This window comes from Salvelinus namaycush, chromosome 30 (genome assembly GCF_016432855.1).
Source record: "Salvelinus namaycush isolate Seneca chromosome 30, SaNama_1.0, whole genome shotgun sequence".
Classification (NCBI taxonomy): domain Eukaryota; kingdom Metazoa; phylum Chordata; class Actinopteri; order Salmoniformes; family Salmonidae; genus Salvelinus; species Salvelinus namaycush.
In genome coordinates this window covers 25,699,018-25,726,279 of record NC_052336.1, presented here as the reverse complement: position 1 = coordinate 25,726,279, position 27,262 = coordinate 25,699,018, and positions in this window count along the sequence as shown.

Sequence of the window (27,262 nt, the reverse complement as noted above, 5' to 3'; positions counted from 1 at the left end):
ATGTGAATTCAGGGCAGGCTCTTTGTTGCATAAGAATGAGCCTGCTCATGGAGAAACTGTAATGGGATGGATATACAGTGCATTTGGAAAGTATTCAGACCCCTTGACTTTTTCCAAGATTTGTTACGTTACAGCCTTATTCTAAAATTGATTAAATTGTTGTTTCCCTCATGAATCTACACACAATACCCCATAAGGACAAAGCAAAAACAGGTTTTAAGAAATTATAAAAATAAAATAAAAAAATATCACATTTACATAAGTATTCAGACCCTTAAGTATTCAGACCCTCACTTTGTTGAAGCACCTTTGGCAGTGATTACAGCCTCGAGTCTTGGGTATGACGCTACAAGGTTGGCAAACCTGTATTTGAGGAGTTTCTCCCATTCTTCTCTGCAGATCCTTTCAAGCTCTGTCAGGTTGGATGGGTAGCGTCACTGCACAGCAGGCAACATCCACACTGAGCTAAAGGGTAGAGCAGCCGCTTTCAAAGAGCGGGACTCTAACCCGGAAGCTTATAAGAAATCCCACTATGCCCTCCGACGAACCATCAAACAGGCAAAGCGTCAATACAGGACTAAAATCGAATCGTACTACACCGGCTCGGATGCAGGTCGGATGTGGCAGGGCTTGCAAACTATTACAGACTACAAAGGGTAGTACAGTCGAGAGCTGCCTAGTGACACAAGCCTACCAGACGAGCAAAATTACTTCTATGCTCACTTCGAGGCAAGTAACACTGAAACATGCATGAGAGCATAAGCTGTTCCAGAAGACTGTGTGTTCACGCTCTCCGCAGCCGATGTGAGTAAGACCTATAAACAGTAGAGGTCGACCGATTAATCGGAATGGCCGATTAATTAGGGCCGATTTCAAGTTTTCATAACAATTGGAAATCGATATTTCTGGACACCGATTTGGCCAGTTATTATTATTTATTTTTTTCACCTTTATTTAATCTTTATTTAACTAGGCAAGTCAGTTAAGAAGACATTCTTATTTTCAATGACGGCGTAGGAACGGTGGGTTAACTGCCTCGTTCAGGGGCAGAACGACAGATTTTTACCTTGTCAGCTCGGGGGATTCAATCTTGCAACCTTACAGTTAACTAGTCCAACGCTCTAACCACCTGATTACATTGCACTCCACAAGGAGCCTGCCTGTTACGCGAATGCAGTAGAAGCCAAGGTAAGTGGCTAGCTAGCATTAAACTTATCTTATAAAAAACAATCAATCAATCAATCATAATCACTAGTTAACTACACATGGTTGATGATATTACTAGTTTATCTAGCGTGTCCTGCGTTGCATATAATCGATGCGGTGCGTATCGTTGCTCCAATGTGTACCTAACCATAAACATCAATGCCTTTCATAAAATGTAATACACAGAAGTATATATTTTTAAACCTGCATATTTAGCTAAAAGAAATCCAGGTTAGCAGGCAATATTAACAAGGTGAAATTGTGTCACTTCTCTTGCATTCATTGCACGCAGAGTCAGTGTATATGCAACAGTTTGGGCCGCCTAATTTGCCAGAATTTTACGTAATTATGACATAACATTGAAGGTTGTGCAATGTAACAGGAATATTTAGACTTATGGATGCTACCCGTTAGATAAAATACGGAACGGTTCCGTATTTCACTGAAAGAATAAACGTCTTGTTTTCGAGACGATAGTTTCCGGATTCGACCATATTAATGACCTAAGGCTCGTATTTCTGTGTGTTATTATGTTATAACTAAGTCTATGTTTATATAGAGCAGTCTGACTGAGCGGTGGTAAGCAGCAGCAGGCTCGTAAGCATTCATTCAAACAGCACTTTCCTGCGTTTTGCCAGAAGCTCTTCGCTGTGCTTCAAGCCTATCAACTCCCGAGATTAGGCTGGTGTAACCGATGTGAAATGGCTAGCTAGTTAGCGGGGTGCGCGCTAATAGCGTTTCAAACGTCACTCGCTCTGAGACTTGGAGTAGTTATTCCCCTTGCTCTGCATGGGTAACGCTGCTTCGAGGGTGGCTGTTGTCGTTGTGTTCCTGGTTCGAGCCCAGGTAGGAGCGAGGAGAGGGATGGAAGCTATACTGTTACACTGGCAATACTAAAGTGCCTATAAGGACATTCAATAGTCAAAGGTTAATGAAATACAAATGGTATAGAGAGAAATAGTCCTATAATTCCTATAATAACTACAACCTAAAACTTCTTACCTGGGAATATTGAAGACTCATGTTAAAAGGAGCCACCAGCTTTCATATGTTCTCATGTTCTGAGCAAGGAACTTAAACGTTAGCCTTCTCACATATTGCACTTTTACTTTCTTCTCCAACACTTTGTTTTTGCATTATTTAAACCAAATTGAACATTTCATTATTTATTTGAGGCTAAATTGATTTCATTGATGTATTATATTAAGTTAAAATAAGTGTTCATTCAGTATTGTTGTAATTGTCATTATTAAAAAAAAAAAAAAAATTGTCCGATTAATCGGTATCGGCCTTTTTTGGTCCTCCAATAATCGGTATCGGTATCAGCGTTGAAAAATCATAATCGGTCGATCTCTACTAAACAGGTCAACATTCACAAGGCTGCAGGGCCAGATGGATTACCAGGACGTGTACTGTGAGCGTGCGCTGACCAACTGGCAAGTTGTCACGCCCTGACCATAGTTTGCTTTGTATGTTTATATGTTTTGTTTGGTCAGGGTGTGATCTGAGTGGGCATTCTATGTTGTATGTCTAGTTTGTCTGTTTCTGTGTTTGGCCTGATATGGTTCTCAATCAGAGGCAGGTGTTAGTCATTGTCTCTGATTGGGAACCATATTTAGGTAGCCTGTTTTGTCATTGTGGGTTGTGGGTGATTGTCTAAGTGTAGTGTTTTGTGTCAGCACTATTATTCATTAGCTTCACGTTCGTCGTTTATTGTTTTGTATAGTTTCGTTAAGTGTTTTCTGTGTTTATTAAATTCAAGATGAACACTTACCACGCTGCATATTGGTCCTCCGATCCTTCAAACTTCTCCTCCTCATATGAGGAGGACGACGAGCGTGACAGAATCACCCACCACAACCGGACCAAGCAGCGTGGTATCGGGCAGCAGCGAGTTCTGGACTCCTGGACATGGGAGGAGATTTTGAATGGTAAAGGACCCTGGGCACAGGCTGGGGAATATCGCCGCCCCAAGGCAGAGCTGGAGGCAGTGAAAGCTGAGCAGCGGCGATATGAGGAGGCAGTACAGCAGCGCGACAGGTACGAGAGGCAGCCCCCAAATTTTTTTGGGGGGGGTGGCAGAGTCAGGTTGGAGATCTGAGCTCACTCCTCGTGCTTATTATAAGCAGCGCGTTACTGGTCAGGCACCGTGTTATGCGGTTAAGCGCACGGTGTTGCCAGTACATGCCCATAGCCCGGTGCGCTATAGGGCATCCCCCCGAAAGTGTCATGCGAATGTGGGCATCCAGCCAGGGCGTATAGTGCCTGCTCAGCGTGTCTGGTCTCCGGTACGCCGTTTCGGTCCAGGGTATCCTGCGCTGGCTCTGCGTGCTGTGTCTCTGGGGCGCTGGGAGGGTGCAGTGCGTCCTATGCCTGCGCTCCGCTCGTGCCGGGCGAATGGGGGAGTGGAGCCCAAGGGAGAGGTGCGCGTAGTAGGCACTAGATCTCCAGTGCTCACCCACAGCCCGGTTCAACCTGTGCCTGCACTCTGGAGGGTCCGGGCTAGCGTAGTTATCCAGCCTGGGGGAGTGGTGCCAAGGCTGCGCACCAGAGCTCCAGTGCTCCCCCACAGCCCGGTCCTTCCGGTGCCTCCTCCAAACACCAGGCCTCCTGTAGGTCTCCCCAGTCTGGTGGGTCCTGTGGCAGCCCCACGCACCAGGCTGTCTCTCCGTCTCCTCCCTACAGGTGCGCCTGTCTGTCCAGCGCCGCCAGAGTCTCCCGTCTGTCCAGCGCCGTCTGAGCCACCCGTCTGTCCAGCGCCGTCTGAGCCGCCCGTCTGTCCAGCGCTGTCTGAGCCGCCCGTCTGTCCAGCGCCGTCTGTCCAGCGCCGTCTGAGCCGCCCGTCTGTCCTGAGCCGCTAGAGCCGCCCGTCAGTCAGGAGCCGCCAGAGCCGTCCGTCAGTCAGGAGCCGCCAGATGGCTCCTGTCAGGCTCAAAAAGCCTCAAATTTGCCATGGATGGCCACCAATTTTTCAACCCTTGTATTGGTCAGCCTGTTGCGTGCTTTGGTATGTGTGTTCCCAAACAAGGACCAGTTGCACTCTGAGGCGGCTGATGTTGGTGGGATTTGGAGGATGATGGAGGCAACAGGGGAAAGAGCCTCAGATCCACAGTCCCTTCCACCAGGTGGCTGATGAGATATGTTGGCATGACTGCCATATCCCATCTCCATCCCAAAGCCTTTTCTTGGAAGTGTACTTCGCCAGACTGCCAAGAACCTTGGCCTCATCCAGGCCAAGGTGGTGAGACACGGTAGTGATGACACCATAGGCCTTGTCGATCTCTGCACCAGACAGGATGCGTGTATGGGCTTCAGGCAGAAGTCTTCACACTTTTTGATGTATTTCAGAACTGCGGTTTCCTCTGCTTGGTGCAACAGTGAAGTGGGCAGGGCAGTACGGATTTCTTCTCTTACATCTGCAAGCAGAGTCTGAACATCAGACAGGATGGCATTGTCTCCCTCAATCCGAGCAATGGCTACTGCTATAGGTTTCAGTCGTTTCAGGCTGCTTACCACTCTCTCCCAAAATACATCATCCAGGAGGATCCTGTTGATGGGGCTGTCCATATTGGCAGACTGTGATATGGCCATTTCTTGGAGAGACTTCCTGCCCTCCAGAAGACTGTCAAACATGATAAAACACCACCCCAATGGGTGTTGCTGGGCAGCTTCAATGGGGTGCTCTTATTCTTCTCACTTTGCTTGGTGAGGTAGGTTGCTGCTATAACTTGATGACGCTTCACATATGTAACCATTTCCTTGGCTCTCTTGTAGAGTGTATCCATTGATTTCAGTGCCATGATGTCCTTGAGGAGCAGATTCAATGCATGAGCAGCACAGCCAATGGGTATGATGTGAGAGTAGGACTCCTCCACTTTAGACCAAGCAGCCTTCATGTTCACAGCATTGTCTGTCACCAGTGCAAATATCTTCAGTGGTCCAAGGTCATTGATGACTGCCTTCAGATCATCCGCAATATAGAAACCGGTGTGTATGTTGCCCATTGTGTCTGTGCTCTTGTAGAATATTGGTTGAGGGGTGGAGATGTAGTTAAGTGTTCCTTGCCCACGAACATTCGACCACCCATCAGAGATGATTGCAATACAGTCTGCTTTCTCTATGATTTGCTTGACCTTTACTTGAACTCTGTTGAACTCTGCATCCAGCAAATAAGTAGATGAAGCACATCTGGTTGGAGGGGTGTATGTTGGGTGAAGAACATTCAGAAATCTTTTCCAATACACATTGCCTGTGAGCATCAGAGGTAAACCAGTTGCATACACTGCTCAAGCAAGACATTCATCAGCATTTCTCAGACTACATTCCTCCATTGAGTAAAAAAAACGTCTGATTCCAGGAGGAACATGAGCTGTTGCTATCGATTAGGTGTCTGATTCATGATTTTCACCTATAATAGAAAAAGAGGGACTTTTGTCAGATGTTGCTTGTTGTGAGCACTGAGGAACTTTATGCACTTGGCCAGATGATTCTGCATCTTTTTTTGCATTCTTCACATATGATTTGGCACAGTATTTGCAAATGTACACAGTTTTTCCTTCTACATTAGCTGCAGTGAAATGTCTCCACAGATCAGATAGTGCCTGTGGCATTTTCCAGTAAAGATGAGAAAAAAATGAGTAAAAAAAACAACAATAAATACATTTCCATGTACAGATAAATAGTTAAGCGGTTAGATTAAACAACTCCTTTGTAAGATAAATGTTTTAAAATGAAACATGAATGGAAACAGGTGAAGTAACACTCCTCAGTTAGCAGGCTCAAGCAAGCTAAAACCCAAATGGTAGCAAAAACGAATTAGCAGAAATTGTTATCAAGTTAGAAATTATTTAAATGCACTTTGCTGTAGGCTACTATTTACTAGTTAACAAAAAATAATGTACAGTATGTCCTATAAAATATATTCAGCCCACCCAGTATTGTAATCAAAACTTACCAGAATGCATGTAGTCCTTGGCTCAGACAGTGTAGTAGTGTGGGCTCAGTAGCATCTCATTAGTGTGCACAAGATCTTGAGAATCAGCTGGAAGAGTGCACTGCACATGTGATGGAAGAATGCACTGTGCATGCAGAGGGTTGCAATTCCATTGAATTGGGCATAGTTTAACCAAAATATGCCACAAGACCAGAATTGCCTTATGTGTATCCCACAAAAAAAGGTTCACTGTTATAAGCTAACTTTTTTGATGAATGTAAGTAAAATTCCCCAAATTCCCGGTCTTAACTTTGCAACTCCACTGTCATGTGCCTTTTACTGAGGAGTGGCTTCCATCTGGCCACTCTACCGTATAGGCCTGATTGTTGTAGTGCTGCAGAGATGGTTGTATTTCTGGAAGGTTCTCCCATCTCTGGAAGGTTCTCCCGTCTCTGGAACTCTGGAGCTCTATCAGAGTGACCATCCACCAAATACTCAGTTTGGGAGGGTGGCCAGCTCTAGGAAGAGTCTTGGTGGTTCCAAACTTCTTCCATTTAAGAATGATGGAGGCCACTGTGTTCTTGAGACCTTCAATACTGCAGAAATGTTTTGGTACCCTTCCCCAGATCTGTGCCTCGACACAATCTTGTCTCGGAGCTCTATGGACAATTCCTTCGACCTCATGGCTTGGTTTTTGCTCTTACATGCACTGTCAACTGTGGGACCTTATATAGACAGTTGTGTGCCTTTCCAAATCAAGTCCAATCAATTGAATTTACAGTAGGTGGACTCCAATCAAGTTGTAGAAACATCTCAAGAATGATCAATGGAAACAGGATGCACCTGAGTTCAATTTTGAGTCTCATAGCAAAGGGGCTGAATAGTTCTGTATATAAGGTATTTCTTTTTTTCTTTTTTTTCATGTGCAAAAACATCTAAAAGCCTTTTTCATTATGGCGTATTGTGTGCAGATCGATGAGGATTTTTTTTATTTAATCAATTTTAGAATAGGCTGTAACGTAACAAAATGTGGAAAAAGGGAAGGAGTCTGAATACTTTCCGAATGCACTGTATGTACATATCTGTACCACAGCTGAAGTCACTACCACTATTTTTTGTCTTCCAAGAAAAAGACAATAGGCATTGACAATATTCTCTGATATATTATGCTTGCATCCCACCACTAGTCCATGAATAAAAACATCTAAGGTATGAATGTATGCAATACATCCTGTATTTTCAGTTCAAACTTGATTCCCAAATCTATTTTCTCATGGCATAATGGAAAGAAACTGCTTTGATAAGAGCCATGGCCAAGCTGACCTTTAAAAATAAAACACAGTCCATACGGGATTTAGCTTCAATACACTGTATGGTAATATGGCTGAGTTCTCTCCCAGGCCTTAGGATACCTTCTTACTTACTTTCCTGAGAGCAGAGGTGACTATCATAGCTTTTCCATTTCAAAGATTATAAAAGTGTATATGCTGTTTGTTGGGTATAGTTGGTTTGTTTTTCACTGACAACTGACAGTCACTGCATGGCGCTTTTCTGCACTGTTGCTCCAATTCATTAGCAGACGTGTCATGCATAATTGTGATAGGACTTTGCACTTGACATCTAATGCCATTGTACTGTAGGTTAAATAAGCAAGGGCGCTGAGGGGAGCGAGGGAAGGGCCAAATAAATGATCTAGCTGAACAATGGTGCTTTTGACATTTTTAATAAGATACTATTACACAGAGGATTCCATTCATTCAGCACAGCTATGTAGTATGTCATTACGGTGTTGGTTTACTATGGAAATGCTGACAGGTAAAAATATACAGAAAACACTGTTGCATTGACCTAAGACCGAAGTATAAATGCAGACCCCTGGTTGAAAACAATAATCTTAAGGATCTCGGAGGTGCACCTTGTAATCAACCTCAACACTTACTTTCCTTTTTAGCCTTGTAAGGGGTGGAGGAGGAATTGATTAGCAATGACAGGCTCCATTACACCCACTCTACATCTGCAATAACCCTAATTGTTGGTGGCCCCTACACCAGCCCAGTCAACTATAGAAAGCACCTAAACAAAAAGAGCACAAAGGGGAAAGTGTTTCTGTTTAAAGGAACCACTAAGATGTAACACAGTCACTAACTGTGCAGCCCATCCTCCCCCGTACTCTAATGCTAAGATAACATATTTTTGATTTATAAATCACCCGTAGTCTGCAATCAGAGTGCTAAGTGCACCGGGTTCATTCATTATTTGCTGGCATATGGTGAGACATTTGCATAATCAGCTAATGCTTACTCTAGCTTTCTTTTTTTTATCCTTTGCTCTGCCTATTGGCAGTGTGAGATTCAGGGCAATTTAACTTTGCAGAGATGTGCACTCATCGTTATATGATCTAATTATAAGTCTTGGAGGATTATGAAAGAATGAATGAAAGCGAACTGAGAATCACAACCTGCTTGTTGTTCAAATTTTTGTTGATGTGTAGCTATTTGAAAGTTGTGTCTGTAGATATGAAAAGAGACCATGTTAATCACGGATGCATATTCCATCTTTGAATGTGTATCAGTTGCTTCAGCAGCCTGTGAAATTAGCTGAATTTAGCAAAGTAACAGAGAATGGCAGGTGGAAATAACAGTGTTTCACAGTGTCTGGTTCTTTTGCATTCGTTTGTATGTCATTTTGAATGAGATGCTGGCTTATATTTGGAAAAGTCCTCCCATACTGTCTGAAGACACTTTGAAAAGGGTCTTATTTTCACCAACTTTTTGGGCTACTCCGTGGGAGGTACTGTAGCTAGGATTGATAATGTGTTTCTCTGGGGAAAGCAGGGTTTTGATAGTAACATTGGAAACGCAATACAACGTATGAAATTGGATTGGAAGCTTGATAGATCGAGACTGTAAGAGGCAACACATATTTCAATAGGCCTTTTCATTTTCACTGTCCTTATTTTCTTCATTGTGTCTGTTTATTAGGTACACCCATTGTACCGGGCTGGACCACCCTTTGCCTCCAGAATTGGCATTCCACAAGGTGTCGGAAACGTTCCGCAGGGATGTTGGTCCATGCTGACGTGATGGCATCACGCAGTTGCTGCAGATTTGATGGCGCTACATTCATGCTGCAAACAGCCCGTTCCATCTCATCCCAAAGATACTCTATTGGGTCGAGGTCTGGGTCCTGCGCAGGCCACTCAAGTAAACCGAACTCACTGTCATGTTCCAGGCAATGTTTTTCCACTCCTCAATAGCCCAGTGTTGGTGATCGCTTGCCCACTGGAGCCTCTTCTTCTTGTTTTAAAGCTGATAGGAGTGGAACGTGGTGTGGTCGTCAGCTGCAATAGTCCATCCGTGACAAGGACCGACGAGTTGTGCGTTTCGAGATGCCCTTTTGCACACCACTGTTGTACTGTGCTGTTATTGGTCTGTTTGTAGCCCGCTTGCACATTTCTTGCCATTCTTCTACGACCTCTCTCATCAACGAGCTGTTTTCGCCCACTGGACTGCCGCTGCCTGGATGTTTTTAGTTTGTCGCACCATTCTCTGTAAATCCTAGACACTGTCTTGCATGAAAAACCCAGGAGGGCGGTTGTTTCTGAGATACTGGATCCTTGCACGCCTGGCACCGACGATCATACCACTCTCAAAGTCACTTAGGTCACTCGTTTTGCCCATTCCAATTTTCAAATCGAAGAGTAACTGAATGCCTCGATGCCTGTCTGCCTGCTTTATACTGTATAGCAAGCCGCGGCCACGTGACTCACTGTCTGTAGGAGAGATCCATTTTCGTGAACGGGGTGGTGTACCTAATAAAGTCTCCGGTGAGTGTATATTGTGGAGGTGCTGCTTGTAATTAAGTGAAGGCCAAAAGCTGTGTCCGGCTTCTTCTCCCCTCAGAGTAGGGACTGTAAATGTCACACTGTCTGTAATAAAGGATTGTGAAACTTCTCCCTATTTATCTCAGGCTGCCTGGCCTTTCTTAGTGTTGTCCACCTGCTACCTCACTACCTCTACCTCTCTGCAAACTTCAGTCAGAATTCTAGAGATTTCTTTATAACTGTTAGTTTAAAACTTTTCTTCTGAGAAAAATGTAAAGACTTGCAATTATATTGTAGGTAATTGAAAGCAGTTTGGCAATCTTTCCATGGCCTTTGTTTCTTGGGATGAGTTTTACAGCAGGGCAGCCATTATTACTACATGGGTTAAGTGGCTGACATTGTGGGTGGCCCAGGGGTAGGTGTCCATTAAAGGGATACTTTGGGATTTTGGCCGTCTACTTCCCCAGAGTCAAATAAACTCCTGGATACCATTTTTATTTCTCTGCTTCCAGTATGAAGAAAGTTAAAGATACTGTAGTTTTGCGAGCCAATGCTAACTAGGATTAGCACAATGACTGGAAGTACATGGTATCTACTAGCATGCTTGGAGTTACCATAGACTTCCAGTCATTGCACTAGTTAGCAACTTCCTTCAAACTGCACGCAGAAACATAAAAATGGTTCATCTTACGCTGGGGGAGTACAGAACCAGTCAAAAGTTTGGACACACCTACCCATTCAAGGGTTTTTCTGAATTTGTTACTCTTTTCTACATTGTAGAATAATAGTGAAGACACCAAAACTAGGAAATAACACATATGGAATCATGTAGTAACCAAAAAAGGGTTAAACAAATCAAAATATATTTTATATTCTTCAAAGTAGCCACCATTTGTCCTGATGACAGCTTTGGACACGCTTGGCATTCTCTCATCCAGCTTCACCTGGAATGCTTTTCCAACAGTCTTGAAGGAGTTCCCACACATGCTGAGCACTTGTTGTTTGTTTTTCCTTCCCTCTTCATCTCAGGCCTCCCCCTCCTCTCAGAGCTTAGCAGCAGCCCTATCAGTCTCTTCTGTCTGAGCTGAGGCTCCTTCACTTGGTATTAGCCCTCATCAGTCTGTTAGCACCCCGCCAGTCAGCCAGGCTCTCCTCTCAGCACCTTTCACCAAAAAATGTAATAAAAAAATACTGGATTTAATGTGTCTGTGTGATGTAGGCCTGTCTTCCTTGGGGAATCCAGGATCACTTTGACCAGGCGTCATCTTATCAGTCACAGCTGGAGAACAGTAGACAAAACAGAGCCCTAAGGCCTCCATGCTATAACTGGGATATATGTGGTCTTAAAAGCTTTGGCAATGTATACTAATACTTTCAATTCTGCCTTCAGACAATTCCATGGAGTGTGAATAATCAGGGTCTGCTCCCAGTTGTCTCAGTCCTTTGGTCACCCTCTGCCTCAGAAGGGGTCACAATGTCAGCAGAAGGTTACACAAAGGGATCAGCTCGACAAGTTGAAATAAAAGGCTCTAACCAGAGGCCAATTAGGAATTGTCTGGAGAATGTAATATAGTGTTACTGATATAAAAGAAAAAAAACAGAAGTAAACCTTGGACTAGCTGCATATGTTCCAAGAGTGAGCATGTATTTCAGAGGAAAGGGAGTTGGTGAGACAAAGGTTTTTGAATTCATCGGAAAGTTTCCACACATGTAAGGGGAAGTGCAGTCAACACATACTGTAGCAGCTGTTAGGGCATTATACGCCTTAGCATACTGGGGTGAAACAAGGAGACCAGATGCACTCATTGTCTGTTGACTCATTGAAAACCTTTATGTGGTCTTTGGCATTCACAGCTTTGTTCCAGCGATCTTCTGAGCTTCAGAATTATCCATGGAACGAAATCTGTCTCATATGAATTATGAAACAAAAATATCCCCCGCGGATGATCATCAGTAGTTTGTTTACTTCTTGTGGAAGAAGGATGCAGGCTATGTACTCTGGTATAATGTGGTCTTCGCTTCCATCCTGGATGCATTAAAATTGTATAGGTATACAAATTATTTTCTCCCGTTTCTCTTTTTTTTTTTTTTTTGTCATTATAATAGGAAATGGAGTATCATTGATTACATTTGTTTATTTAATTTTGCACATCTAACGTTCTAATTTCCTCCAGGGGAAATTGTACGGGAATGAAGAGGGAAGAGGGAAGAGGCTGTATGCATGTGAATCCCATTGCGATGGAACATCTGGTGGCCCACTCAAATGTTTTTTCTGCTTTTGACGTGCAGATTCTAACCACACAAACCAGTCAAACACAGTGACACACAAAGGCTAGAGGAAAAAACCTTGCCACCACATGTTTTCATACTGATGCTGTGGCACTTTTTGATCAGCGTATTTTTCTGCACTCAGTCGTGTGGTCTTGAAAACGGTTTTATTTCTTTTTTTAACCATTAGACCAGCGAATCTGTGAATAATTGATTTAGTTTTGCTTCTAGTAGCTTTGCTAATGGGGAATTATTTGGTCACAAAGGCATACATTTGTAAGTGAGGCTGATAAACCTTTGGTGCGGAAAAGGAGTGTTTTGTCTGACACAGGAATTCTCTTGTCCACTGTTTTGGTTGTCAAGTGTTCAGGGAAGGCAGGATGTGTACAAGGGCCACAATGGCCCTTTCATACAGGCATCTCAGATGCTGGGATATTCAGTCCTGCCTCTTTTCACAGTGCCTTAATCTCTTTATCAGCTCGCAACAATGAAGGATTGAGGCCCTCCTTCTCTTCTCCTGAGCCAGACCCCTTGATTCAGCACACTGGAAAGGGGACTGGTCAATACTGACTACACTCTTCCCCTGGACAGCAGCACACTCGGCACTGTCTGAAAGAATTTGAAGTATGTTGTCACTTTCCATTTGACTCCATGGGTAATATGGCAGACAATGCTAAAACTGAAAGAGGGAAAAAAGAGAGACAAGAAATAAATAAAAAGTTTTCCTCTTGCATCTATAATGTATTGTTCGCTTGGGTTGTTTCAAACTGTCAGGGTAGCTTTGCATCAGTGCACCCATTCACTACTCTGGAATTGGCACCTATTAGACCCCACCAGCTCCTCCACTGTGTCTGCAGGGAAGCCATTTTGATTTCTGTCCCAGGGCTGTTTGTCAGCCTCCAATGAGATGGCTTTTCTGTGACTGGAGGCCCCTCTGGTTCATTTCTCTTTCTGTGTGTTTGGAAAGTGCTTAAAGTATTTTAGGCCCCACTGATTGGTATGAGGCCAAGTTTCAGCTAATTTCCTACCTCTGTTAACTCCCTCATATCTACGGATATCTTTATAACTGTTAGTTTAAAACTTTTCTTCTGAGAATAATGTAAAGTCTTGAGATTATATTGTAGGTAATTGAAAGCAGTTTGGCAATCTTTCCACGGCCTTTGTTTCTTGGGATGAGTTTTACAGCAGGGCAGAAATTATTACTACATGGGTTAGTTAAGTGGCTGACATTGTGGGTGGCCTAGGGGTAGGTGTCCATTAAAGGGATACTTTGGGATTTTGGCCGTCTACTTCCCCAGAGTCAGATGAACTCATGGATACCATTTTTATGTCTCTGCATCCAGTATGAAGGAAGTTAGAGGTAGTTTTGCACGCCAATGCTAACTAGCATTAGCACAATGACTGGAAGTCTATGGTATCTACTAGCATGTTTGGAGTTACCATAGACTTCCAGTCATTGCACTAACACTAGTTAGCAACTTCCTTCAAACTGCACTCAGAAACATAAAACATGGTATCCACGAGTTCGTCTTACTTATTCAAGGGTTTTTCTTTATTATTACTATTTTCTACAATGTACAATAATAGTGAAGACATCAAAACTATGAAATAACACACATGGAATCATGTAGTAAGCAAAAACGTGTTAAACAAATCAAAATGTATATTCGATTTTAGATTCTTCAAAGTAGCCACCCTTTGTCTTGATGACAGCTTTGCACATGTTTTTCCAACAGTCTTGAAGGAGTTCCCACATATGCTGAGCACTTGTTAGCTGATTTTCCTTCACTCTGCGGTCCAACTCATCCCAAACCATCTCAATTTGGTTGAGGTCGGGTGATTGTGGAGGCCAGGTCATCTGATGCAACACTCCATCACTCTCCTTCTTGGTCAAATAGCCCTTACACAGCCTGGAGGTGTGTTGGGTCATTTTCCTGTTGAAAAGCAAATGACATTCCCACCAAGCACAAACATGGGATGGTGTATCGCTGCAGAATTCTGTGGTAGCCATGCTGCTTAATTGTGCCTTGACTTCTAAATAAATCACAGATAGTGTCACCAGCAAAGCACCCCAAACCATCACACCTCCTCCTGCATGCTTCACAGTGGGAACCATACATGCGGAGATCATCCGTTCACCTACTCTGCGTTTCACAAAGACACAGCGGTTGGAATCAAAAATCAAAAATTTGGACTCATCAGACTAAAGGACAGATTTCAACCGGTCTAATGTACATTGCTCATGTTTCTTGGCCCAAGCAAGTCTCTTCTTCTTATTGGTGTCCTTTAGTAGTGGTTTCTTTGCAGCAATTAAACCATGAAGGCCTGATTCACGCATGTCTCAATTGAACAGTTGCTGTTGATATGTGTCTGTTACTTGAACTCTGTGAAGAATTTATTTGGCCTGCAATTTCAGAGGCTGTTAACTCCAATGAACTTATCCTCTGCAGCAGAGGTAACTCTGGTTCTGAGAGCCAGATTCATCATAGCGCTGGATGGTTTTTGCGACTGCACTTACAAAGTTCTTGAAATGTTCCGTGACTGACCTTCATGTCTTAAAGTAATGATGGACTGTCTTTCCCTTTGCTTATTTGAACTGTTCTTGCCATAAGATAGACTTGGTCTTTTACCAAATAGGGCTATCTTCTGTATACCACCCCTACCTTGTCACAACACAACTGATTGGCTCAAACGCATAAAGAAGGAAAGAAATTCCACAAATTAACTTGTTAGTGTGCCAAGCTGTCATCAAGGCAAAAGGTGGCTACTGTGAAGAATCTCAAATATAACATATATATTGATTTGTTTAATACTTTTTTGGTTACTACACGATTCCATATGTGTTATCTCATATTTGATATCTTTACTGTTATTCTACAATGTAGAAAATAGAAGAAATAAAGAATAACCCTGGAATGAGAAGGTGTGTCCAAACTTTTGACTGGTACTGTAGATAAAGGGCTTCATTGCCAAAATCCTGAAATATCCCTTCAAGGAAATATATTTTTTCCCATTCTAATTGAGGCAGTTGAGTATGAGCAGAACAACCAGTGGAGGACCAGGTATGTCATGACCTGCTCAATGGAAACGACTGTGGGCTAAAAGATGCTTGTCACTCCCGCAAGGACATGGGGGCTGTAATCTCCAGCAGGGCTGTCATTAACATGACACTCAGATGGGTGTAGTAAACGAGGGCCTGATCGTAATGGAGGACAGGAGTGGGAGATGGGAAGGCATGTCTCTTGATGTGCCTTCTACCAGAACACCAGGCCCCATACCATATTAAACCCTGTCACCCCCAACACTCCCACCAATACACACAAGGGAGCAAACAAGCCCCAGTTTCTATTTTCTATAATGTAAAACGGTAGTATTTTCATGTGCAGCCCAAAATGCTCATTCCCGTTAGTACTTAGCCCTCCTTTCCCAACAATCAAACCATTCTCCTTTTATTTACTTTACACTGGGAGGAAACCTACTTTTCTTTTGAAGACCAGATGCATTATTGCAGGCCTGACAGCTGCTTCCATTTGAACTACTCTCCTTAGTTACAGCAGAGCTCTGGTTTATTCAATGGCTTCCTAAGTGATGACTATGCAATACACTGTAAACTTAAGACTTCATCTTAGGCAATGTGTAACCTTTATTTAACCAGGCAAGTCAGTTAAGAACAAATTCTTATTTACAATGAGAGCCTACCCCGGCCAAACTCGGACTACGCTGGGCCAATTGTGCGCCGCCCTATGGGACTCCCAATCACGGCCAGATGTGATACAGCCTGAATTCGAACTAGGGACTGTAGTGTTGCCTCGTGCACTGAAATGCAGTGCCTTAGACCGCTGCGCCACTCAGGAGCCCAAAGAGTGGCTCCTTTGAAGAATCTAAAATCTAAAATATATTTTGATTTGTTTAATACTTTTTTGATTACTACATGATTACATGTGTTGTTTCGTAGTTTTGATGTCTTCACTATTATTCTACAACGTAGAAAATAGTAAAGATAAGGAAAAACCCTTGAATGAGTAGGTGTGTCCAAACTTTTGACTGGTACTTATGTTACAGCGCTTAGATTTCATGGATGAATATTGTATGTTGAAGTGGAACCTAATGATCTGTTTCTGTCTTCTGTCCTTTTCAAATAGGATTGATTGGCTATATGGACCATGGTATAGGTCGAATGTGATACTCTGCCTATAACCAGCCTGAGTAGGCCTATAACTCCATTCCTATTCTATTCAGAGTTTAGAGAATTGTATCGAATTGGAAATGAGTTGCAGCTGTGGCATACTGCATGCTTTTTACTAAAACAGTACGTGCTAAAAAAGTATGCGACAATGAGTACATAGAATACAATTTAAGTATGTAGCACACTAGTATGGATCTTCAGACACAGCCAGTGTCTTCTGTTGTTTTGAGAGAGGCGCAGCAGCCTTGGTCTCAGCACATCCACCTGAATAAAGCATTTAAAAAACAATTTGCCAATGCGGCTTTGAAAGAGGGGGCGCTTGCATGCCTCACAGTTAGATTTGTGTTTGGCGGAAACGCTGACGTTTCTTGTACCCTCGTCCTTGGTGCCTTTATCTGCTCCCATCTCCTGCTCAGGGCTTGGCAGGTTGCCATAGAAATAGCTAAAGGGCAGAGTCAGACACAATTCGATAAAAAATGTAAAGGCTCACCTGTTAGGCCCATAAATATGCCAGGTGTATAGTAGCTCATACTGATGGCTATATATTTTTAAATCCATGAAAAATGTGGGTGTAAATGATCAGGGGTTATGCTGAGGTGGGCATACAGATTTACTTCCTTTTCCCGTTCACAAGCCACTAAACAGTACAGCACTTGGACTACCACTGGCACTTAATATGAGCAATTACATGCCTGACTAGAATTTGAGATCTCAGTTTTGGGGATTTAGTTGAGTCTCCTGGGTGTTTGTATGGGTTGATAAGTGGACCTCTGATACTGTGTGTGGCTACATTAGGGACTGAATCTGGAGCTGCACTTGGCAGTAAAGACAGGCAGATGTGGCCATTTATCACCAGCCTTCGATCTGCAAGCAAAGCAGCACCTGGGGGCCTGTGCAGGAGGGTGAAAGACTGAGGTAAAGGAAGAAAGAGAGACGGGAGGAAGAGGGAGAGACAGAGAGATCGAGGGTCAGACAGGAATGTGCATGTCTGCCGAAGCCATTAGAAAGTGAAGCTGCTCGGCCTCGACTGAGATTTCTGAATGGATTTGCACAGATGTGACATTGATACTAAACTGACCTCGTTTTTTTCTCCTGCACCTTTCAATCCTGTCTGGCAGGCTATTCACAGGTGTTTTTCAAAAGAGCCATTGTAAAAATGCATATACTTCATCTTACTCTAACTTAGCTGATACACAAGCATACATGCATCCAGTGAGACTTGCTGGGTTCAGTTGGTATCTGGGTTTAGCGAGCACCTGCTTTGATAATGTGTCAAATAAAGTTGACCAGTGCCACTCAACGCCCATTTCCCCAAGCGTCAGTGTTCAGAATGTAGCAACCTTAGCCGGTTAGCCCCCCCGACCCACCTTATTCTGAAATGGCTTTTCAGTGACAAAGTGGAGCTGCAAGAGAAAGGAACTTGACAAAGTCTATGACATAAACCATTTATAGTGCAGTTCCATCATAGCGCCCAATGTCAAATCAGCCTGAATAGTTCATTTAGAAGAAATGTTTTTCATAATAATCGCACATGGTTTCAGGGAAACAATAACAGATTAGGACTGGCCAGTGGCAGTTCTGGAAGTCGAGGGATTGACTTGAAAAAACTAAGATTGAGGAGAAAAAAAAGAATGGATGGAAAGTTTAGTCACTGTGGGAGTATGGTTGAGACTGGGACTTTCCAGTATTGCTATGCAGACAGGGCACCACATTGTGTTTGTGTGTGTGTGTGTGTGTGTGTGTGTGTGTGTGTGTGTGTGTGTGTGTGTGTGTGTGTGTGTGTGTGTGTGTGTGTGTGTGTGTGTGTGTGTGTGTTGTCTGTCTGTCTGTCTGTCTGTCTGTCTGTCTGTCTGTCTGTCTGTCTGTCTGTCTGTCTGTCTGTCTGTCTGTCTGTCTGTCTGTCTGTCTGTCTGTCTGTCTGTCTGTCTGTCTGTCTGTCTGTCTGTCTGTCTGTCTGTCTGTCTGTGTAAGAGAGAGAGTCAGAGACGGTGTGTATCTTAGGTCTTAGGTTCAAACATCTCTTATAAACATTTGGAATCTGTGTCTGTGCCCATAGAGGTCCTATAATTCCATTCACATTTGCGACTCATCCCCAGTATATATACACCTGTTCTGAAACACCACTAAGCAAGGGGCACCACCAAGCAAGCTGCACCATGAAGACCAAGGAGCTCTCCAAACAGGTCAGGGACAAAGTTGTGGAGAGGTACAGATCAGGGTTGGGTTATAAAAAAAATATGAGAAACTTTTAACATCCCACGGATCACTATTAAATCCATTATAAAAATGTGGAAAGAATATGGCACCACAACAAACCTGCCAAGAGAGGGCCATCCACCGAAACTCAGACCAGGCAAGGAGGGCATTAATCAGAGAGATAACAAAGAGACCAAAGATAACCCTGAAGGAGCTGCAAGGCTTCACAGCGGCGATTGGAGTATCTGTCCATAGGACCAAGCCGTACACTCCACAGAGCTGGGCTTTACATAAGAGTGGCTTGAAAAAAGCCATTGCTTAAAGAAAAAAATAAGCAAACACGTTTGGTGTTTGCCAAAAGGCATGTGGGGGACTCCCCAACCATATGGAAGAAGGTACTCTGGTCAGATGAGACTAAAATTGAGCTTTTTGGACATCAAGGAAAACACTATGTCTGGCGCAAAACCAACACCTCTCATCACCCGAGAACACCATCCCCACAGTGAAGCATGGTGGTGGCAGCATCATGCTGTTGGGATGTTTTTCATCAGCAGGGACTGGGAAACTGGTCAGAATTAAAGGAATGGTCGATGGCGCTAAATACAGGGAAATTCTTGAGGAAATCCTGTTTCAGTCTTCCAGAGATTTGAGACTGGGACGGAGGTTCACCTTCCATCAGTACAATGACTCTAAGCATACTGCTAAAGCAACACTCGAGTGGTTTAAGGGGAAACATTTAAATGTCTTGGAATGGCCTAGTAAAGCCTAGACCTCAGTCCAATTGAGAATCTGTGTTATGACTTAAAGATTGGTGTAGACCAGCGGAACCCATCCAACTTGAAGGAGCTGGAACAGTTTTGCCTTGAAGATTGGGCAAAAATACCAGTGGCTAGATGTACTAAGCTTATAGAGACACCCCGGGGGCTTGCAGCTGTAATTGCTGCAAAAGGTGGCTCTACAAAGTATTGACTTTTGGGAGGAGTTGGGGGGTGATTAGTTATGCACGCTCAAGTTTTCATTTTTGGGGTTTTTATTTCTTGTGTGTTTCACCCCAAAAAATATGTTGCATCTTCGAAGTAGCAGGCATGTTGTGTAAATCAAATGATGGACTCTACCCCAACATGGCTAGAATCCACCACTCCACCAGATACTTGCCGTAAGCTCTGGACCTGTGCATCGAATCATCGCTGCTACCGAGTGGCTACAGTGGCTAACGCCACTGTCCCGAAGCTAGCACCAGTTAGCCGCGAGCCAGGCCCATCTCCCGGCTAACAAACTAAATTACTAAAACTACAATTACCTCTTTCGCCATCTGGTCTGGACCCTTTGTCAACACGGCGCCCTGCCGTACCACCACGACTGGTCTGCCGACTTAACTCCATCCTCTGTGCCCTTAACCGGCCTTCGCCGGACGTCGGAGCAGACGCTTCTACTTACCCCGGCCTGCTAACTTTAAACACCTTGTTTCCCGTGTGCTAGCGTAGTAACGACTACCCCGCGGTTTCCCTGTTCCATCTATTGCTGTTCACTGGACCTATGATCACTTGGCTACATAGCTGATACCTACTGGACTGTTCATTAATCACGGTACTCCATTTAGTTTATTTTTGGTTTATCTGTCGGCCCCAACTCAGACTGTGTGTAGTTAACCGACCCTCTCTGCCCATTCATCGCCATTTTACCTGTTGTTGTTGTCTTAGCTGTTTGGCTGTTGTTGTCTTACCCATTGTTGCCTTAGCTAGCTCTCCCAATCAACACCTGTGATTGCTTCATGCCTGACTTTATGTCACTCTCAAATGTCAATATGCCTTGCACACTGTTGTTAAGGATAGTTATTATTGTCTCAGTTTACTGCGGAGCCCCTAGTCCCACTCAACATGCCTCAGATACCTCCTTTGTCCCACCTCCCACACATGTGATGACCTCACCTAGCACAACTATCCCGTGCAGAGATGCAACCTCTCTTTTCATCACTCAGTGCCTGGGTTTACCTCCACTGTACCCGCACCCCACCATACCCCTGTCTGTACATTATGCCCTGAATCTATTCTACCACGCCCAGAAATCTGCTCCTTTTATTCTCTGTCCCCAACGCACTAGACGGACAGTTTTGAGCCTTTAGCCGTACCCTCATTCTACTCCTCTGTTCATTGGGTGATGTGGAGGTTAACCCAGGCCCTGCGTGTCCCCAGGCACTCTCATTTGTTGACTTCTGTAACCGAAAAAGCCTTGGTGTCATGCATGTTAACATCATCCTGTGGCGGACTGCACTAGCATCGAATAGTCCCCGTGATATGCAACTTTTCAGGGAAATCAGGAACCAACACACGCAGTCAGTCAGGAAAGCAAAGGCTAGCTTTTTCAAACAGAAATCTGCATCCTGTAGCTCTAACTCCAAAATGTTTTGGGACACTGTCAAGTCAATGGAGAATAAGAGCAATTCCTCCCAGCTTCCAACTGCACTGAGGCTAGGTAACACTGTCACCAACGATAAATCCACGATAATTGAGAATTTCAATAAGCATTTCTCTACGGCTTTCCTCCTGGCTACCCCAAACCCCAACAGCTCTGCACCCCCCGCAGTTACTTGCCCAAGCCTCCCCAGCTTCTTCTTCACCCAAATCCAGATAGCAGATGTTCTGAAAGAGCTGCAAAACCTGGACCCGTACAAATCAGCTGGGCTAGACAATCTGGACCCTCTCTTTCTAAAATTATCCACCGCCATTGTTGCAACCCCCCCGTCCGAGACCCCTAAAGAGTGGAAAGCTGCCGCGGTCATCCCCCCTCTTCAAAGGGGGTGACACTCTAGACCCAAACTGTTATAGACCTATTTCCATTCTGCCCTGCCTTTCTAAAGTCTTTGAAAGCCAAGTTAAAAAAGCTGAGCTTCAATGCCATACACCACTCCTTCCGTGGCCTCCAACTGCTCTTAAACGCTAGTAAAACCAAATGCATGCTTTTCAACCGTTCGCTGCCCGCACCCGACTAGCATCACTACTCTGGACGGTTCTGACTTAGAATATGTGGACAACTACAAATACCTAGGTGTCTGGCTAGACTGTAACCTCTCCTTCCAGACTCATATTAAACATCTCCAATCCAAAGTTAAATCTATAATCGGCTTCCTATTTTGCAACAAAGCCTCCTTCACTCACACCGCCAAACATACCCTCGTAAAACTGACTATCCTACCGATCCTCGACTTCGGCGATGTCATTTACAAAATAGCTTCCAATACTCTACTCAGCAAACTGGATGCAGTCTATCACAGTGCCGTCCGTTTTGTCACCAAAGCCCCTTATACCACCCACCACTGCGACCTGTATGCTCTAGTCGGCTGGCCCTCGCTACATATTCGTCGCCAGACCCACTGGCTCCAGGTAATCTATAAGAATATGCTAGGTAAAGCTCCGCCTTATCTCAGCTCACTGGTCACGATAACAACACCCACTCGTAGCACGCGCTCCAGCAGGTATATTTCACTGGTCATCCCCAAAGCCAACTCCTCTTTTGGCCGCCTTTCCTTCCAGTTCTCTGCTGCCAATAACTGGAACGAATTGCAAAAATCGCTGAAGCTGGAGACTTATATTTCCCTCACTAACTTTAAACATCAGCTATCTGGGCAGCTAACCGATCGCTGCAGCTGTTCATAGCCCATCTGTAAATAGCCCACCCAATCTACCTACCTCCTCCCCATATTGTTTTTATTTACTTTTCTCCTCTTTTGCACACCACTATTTCTACTTGCACATCATCATCTGCTCATCTATCACTCCAGTGTTAATTTTCTAAACTGTAATTACTTCGCTACTATGGCTTATTTATTGCCTTACCTCCTCACGCCATTTGCACACACTGTATATAGACTTTCTTTTGTCTTAATATCAAACTTGTATGCCATCTGTAAATATGAATAAAATGGTTAAATTACATGGTTAAATGGTTAAATTACAAGCCTAGTTGGATTAGCTATTAGCTATTGTGTTATTGACTGTATGCTTGTTTATTCCATGTGTATCTCTGTGTTGTTGTTTGTGTCGCACTGCTTTGCTTTATCTTGGCCAGGTCGCAGTTGTAAATGAGAACTTGTTCTCAACTAGCTGACCTGGTTAAATAAAGGTGAAATAAAAAATAAATAAAAATACAAACCCACAAAAAATCCACTTTAATTCCAGGTTGTATGGCAACAAAATAGGAAAAATGCCAAAGGGGTGAATACTTTCACAAGCCACTGTACATCATGGTTGGACGCGTCTCCTGTCTGATGACATACATGGTTGCCCTTAGTTTGATGTAATCCAGACTGGTGTTTTCTCCATCTCCTTAACTCGGTCCTTCAGAAAGTGGAGAGCATACACATAACGTTAGCTAGCGAGCCTGCCAGCTAGAGTTAGCTAGCTAACAGTACACTTTAACTTGACATTAGGTTTATGCAGTTTTATGATAATGATGGCTACGATTATTTAGCTAATCCAACTAGGCTTGTAATTTAACCATTTAACCATGTAATTTAACCATTTTATTCATATTTACAGATGGCATACAAGTTTGATATTAAGGCAAATGAAAGTTCACATGTTCGAGAAGGCATTTCTGTCAAAAAACGCATTTTGATAAAGTAATATGCCTAGTTTCCTGAATAGGGTCACATTTCTGTTGACACATGCCTAAGCATATAGGGCATTCATTCAGATTTAGGAAATCACGCTTTTCTTACGCAAACGTATCCTCCGCACTTCTCAGTAGTTGGTATTCAGACTTAACTTATGAAGGTGCGTAACGGGCTTTGCAGGCATGGTTCCCTTGCACACACTGAATACATGTAATTCAACCGCTTAAAACCCTTCCTCTTGCAGATTTTCTCGTGGAGTTTTCATTCAATAGGGTTTTCAGTACATTTATTTTAAGCCATCCCTTTAAATAATGTGTACACTTAAGTTTGAATTTTGTCGACAGACTCACAAGAATATATCGAGAGAACGGTTTCAGAATATTAGGGATCAATGAAAGAAAGCCATCTAAATATATGTCTCCGTTTCAGCACCTGTTGGTATATTTGAAAATACTCTGCTTTTATAGATTATTTAGGTTTAGGAAAGTATTTATGAATCAATAAAAACAGGTTTTGAGAGCCTTTACGCATGAAAGAAAGAAAACGGTGGTTTGATTAATTCTGAACATTGCCACATTTAGTTATTTAACCCATTGTGATGTTGGAAGATTAGTGTTCATAGAATTATAATAGGGAGAATAGTGTACAATAGTAGGATATACCCTGGTCTATTGCCCGCACTAACCATGGAACTGTGTGATGACACAGCCAAGTATTGCGCCATGTGTCGGGTTCAAACTGCTCCGGCTTGGTCTGCGATCCGCTCCATAGCGATTTAATTAGCATACTTGTCTTTTTTTTACATGATCAAATGTTACTAATGATCCTCTGTAACAACCACATGGCTGTGACATCGTTTACAGAGGAAGCAAATGAAGGTAAACAAAACAACGTAATTAAATGGAATGATAATGTAGGCTATACCAACTGAAGGGAACTAATAGTCAATTGGCAGTTGAATCTGTTGTTAGGCCTATTCCAGCAAGTTAAAAGGCGATACAATTGAAATTCTGCATAATGGAATTTCATTACGTTTATTATGGGAAGTTGATAGATTGATATGCTTCAGTTTACCTGTACATATGACTGGTTTCACATTTGTCTGTAGCGTATATTAAATCAAACATACATGTACAATATATATATACAAATCCTTTATCCGAACAGATGAGTCAATAGCTCTTTTTTCCCCCACTTGGAACCGGACAGCCCAGCCTCACATTCAATTCGCGCATATATGTACAAAATGTATTTCAGCAGATTTCGTGCGTTTTTGTGCATTTTTGGGGTGGTTCAATTCGTTTGAAAATACACGAATTTCTGTGCTACTTAATTCGTGCGAAAATACACGAATTTCTGTGCTACTTAATTCGTGCGAAAAGACACGAATTGAACCAGTAGGCAACACACAAGCCGTTGCAACAACCATAGACGCGATCGCCTGTATTTATTTATTTTACGTTATGAATATATAGATATTTTGTCTTTTTTTAACCATTTAACCATAAGAGGTTATATATATATTGTCTTTATTTAATCCCTATTAAAACATTGTGGTTTTATGCCTATATGTACTGTTTTCGATTTTTTCTGAACAGACTTTTCAGGATAGAATGAATGTAAGCAATGCATGATGGTTAATGGTGTTTTATTCGGTTGTAGTTCCATGTATTTCTTAAAAAATAAACGTGTAAACCATTTTTATTGAACAGAATGTAACTGAAAATACAATGGCAGCCTTGCCATTGTCCATCAATAACAAAACATTTTTTTTTCGTATAACATTTGGGGAAACGTATGCAGTCATTGTAGTCTTACATTTTGTTGGCCAACCAAAATTACCAAAACGTTAACCCGTAATAAGGCTAGGGTGGCTGAGTGTAAATACATGGCTCTGAGTGTAAGCACCTTTTCACTAGAAACGTTCTTGTGTTCAAATTACCGTCAGTGCGAAATAGCTAGAAAGCTTTCATATTTCCACTTGGCTGCATCTACGGTTACGATAACGATAAATCAAGTGCAATACCTGCGTCGACCTGTGTCGAGCAGCAAAACACCGGAAAGCTTCTAGCCTACCGGAAAGTTACAAGAAGAACAAGAATAGTTACCTCATCCGGTCATGTGACACTCTGGATGCCCCCTAAAAGCAATTTCAACCGTTTTGAAAAATGACGCCTGGTAACCCCAAAAAAATACCAGGTGCATGAAAAGTTTGGACTTAGAATATTTTTTGAAAACCTCCATAAATCACTCAGGCCAGCACCCATTGATTTTGGGCGGTAGTATAGCGCTCCCAGAGCGGGTATGGAAGTCTGGATCCCCCCTAAAAGCATTTAAGGCTCTGTGTGTCTTTAAGCACCATACTTTTTCACTCCATCCTTGCTGTGTGTGTGTGTGTGTGTGTGTGTGTGTGTGTGTGTGTGTGTGTGTGTGTGTGTGTGTGTGTGTGTGTGTGTGTGTGTGTGAGAGAGAGAGCTTTTCTTTGACATCTGTTTAGCGAAATTACTGATTTACAGTTCATGAGGGTTGACCGATTCACACATTTAAAGTTTTGGAAAGATCTGACTTTTTTAAACCTTCGAAACAGCACCTATGACCCAATTTTAAGGCACTTCCGGTTGGCACAGGAAGCTATAAGTAAAGACATATCCTGATCGGGGTATGCTTTTACAGAATCCTGAGTTTTAAGTCTATACGTTAAGAACTGACTGATTTACACAGGGTTGAATGCACTATATATCACAAACTGCTGGTTGGGTATGGCAAAACACTTTTAGGGTGATTTTATCACTTCCGGTTGCTCCAGGAAGCTTAGAATCAACACAGGTAGACCTCATAGTGGCTTGATGGATTGTCATTGAAGACAGGTTCATAAGACATTCATAACCCACATAGGCTTCAGGTTGAATTTAGGGGTGCAGGCAATGTGTTCCTATGGGGTGAGATGTCATTGTAAACTGTTTGATGTAAACACCTTCTTTTAACTGTTAAGGGTTAATGCCACACGGTCAATGTTAGGCTTGCACAGAGACCTTAGGAACGTTCCTGAGGTCAAATTGTGCTTCTAAACCTTAACAGTTCTCTCTCTGTCTCCGAAAAGCAAAAGACTTGAAATGTAGGTCAAGGGTCATCTTCTTGTCACTGTCGCTGCGCTCAGACCGAGCAAGCTACGGTCAAGCGGGGCATCTCGTTGAACTCGGCACGGCTATGGTGATGTCATTTTTAGTGGTGATTTCAGAATGCTATTTTGGTGGTTTTTCACTGTTGAAACATATTGCAAATGCACAAAAGTCAACTAGCAAGTCAGTGTCCATCAGCTAATTAGATATTTTCAGACACCAAACTGATACCATCTGACTCCAAACTCACTTTTTCCAACTCGTTTAGAAGCCAACTATCACATATTTCAGAGCAGGCCCAAAATTCACAGCGCCTTCCATTTAAACCATAATAAAACAAATAATACGTAGTTATGTTCTAGCTGCGGGTCCAGTTTTCACATTATGTTTAGCCCTATGTGAGGCGACCTCGAATCCCAAGTTTCGGCTCGATAGGTCATTCGGTGCCCGAGCAAAACCTTAATTGGTGCTGAAATTCCACTTCTTTCCATGCCTTGCTACGGGGTCCTTGAATGAGCTATCGGACAGAAATGTCGGGGTCCGTCTCTATGGGCCGAGCCGGTTTCAATGCACCTAGTCTTGCAACTCTGGGACTTTTCTAAATGTCACCATTTTGTAATGCTCAAAATGAATTGAAGTCAATGCAAATGCACCGAGGCTTTTTATCGGTCCGAGAACCTTCTAGAGCTACATAACTCACCGTGCTTAATCGACCTGAGCTCTAGAACAGGTTTGTAAAGTTTCAGAACTCTAGGTCTGACGGTTCTTTAAAAGTTCAAACAAAAGTAACTATTGCAGGCACTGTCTGCCTCTAAGCCCCTCAGTGTGTCACTCCATCCTTTCTGTGTGGGTGTGTAAATTTTTCCTTGAAATCTGATGGGATGAATGACTGATTTACAGTTCATGAGGGTTGCCTATT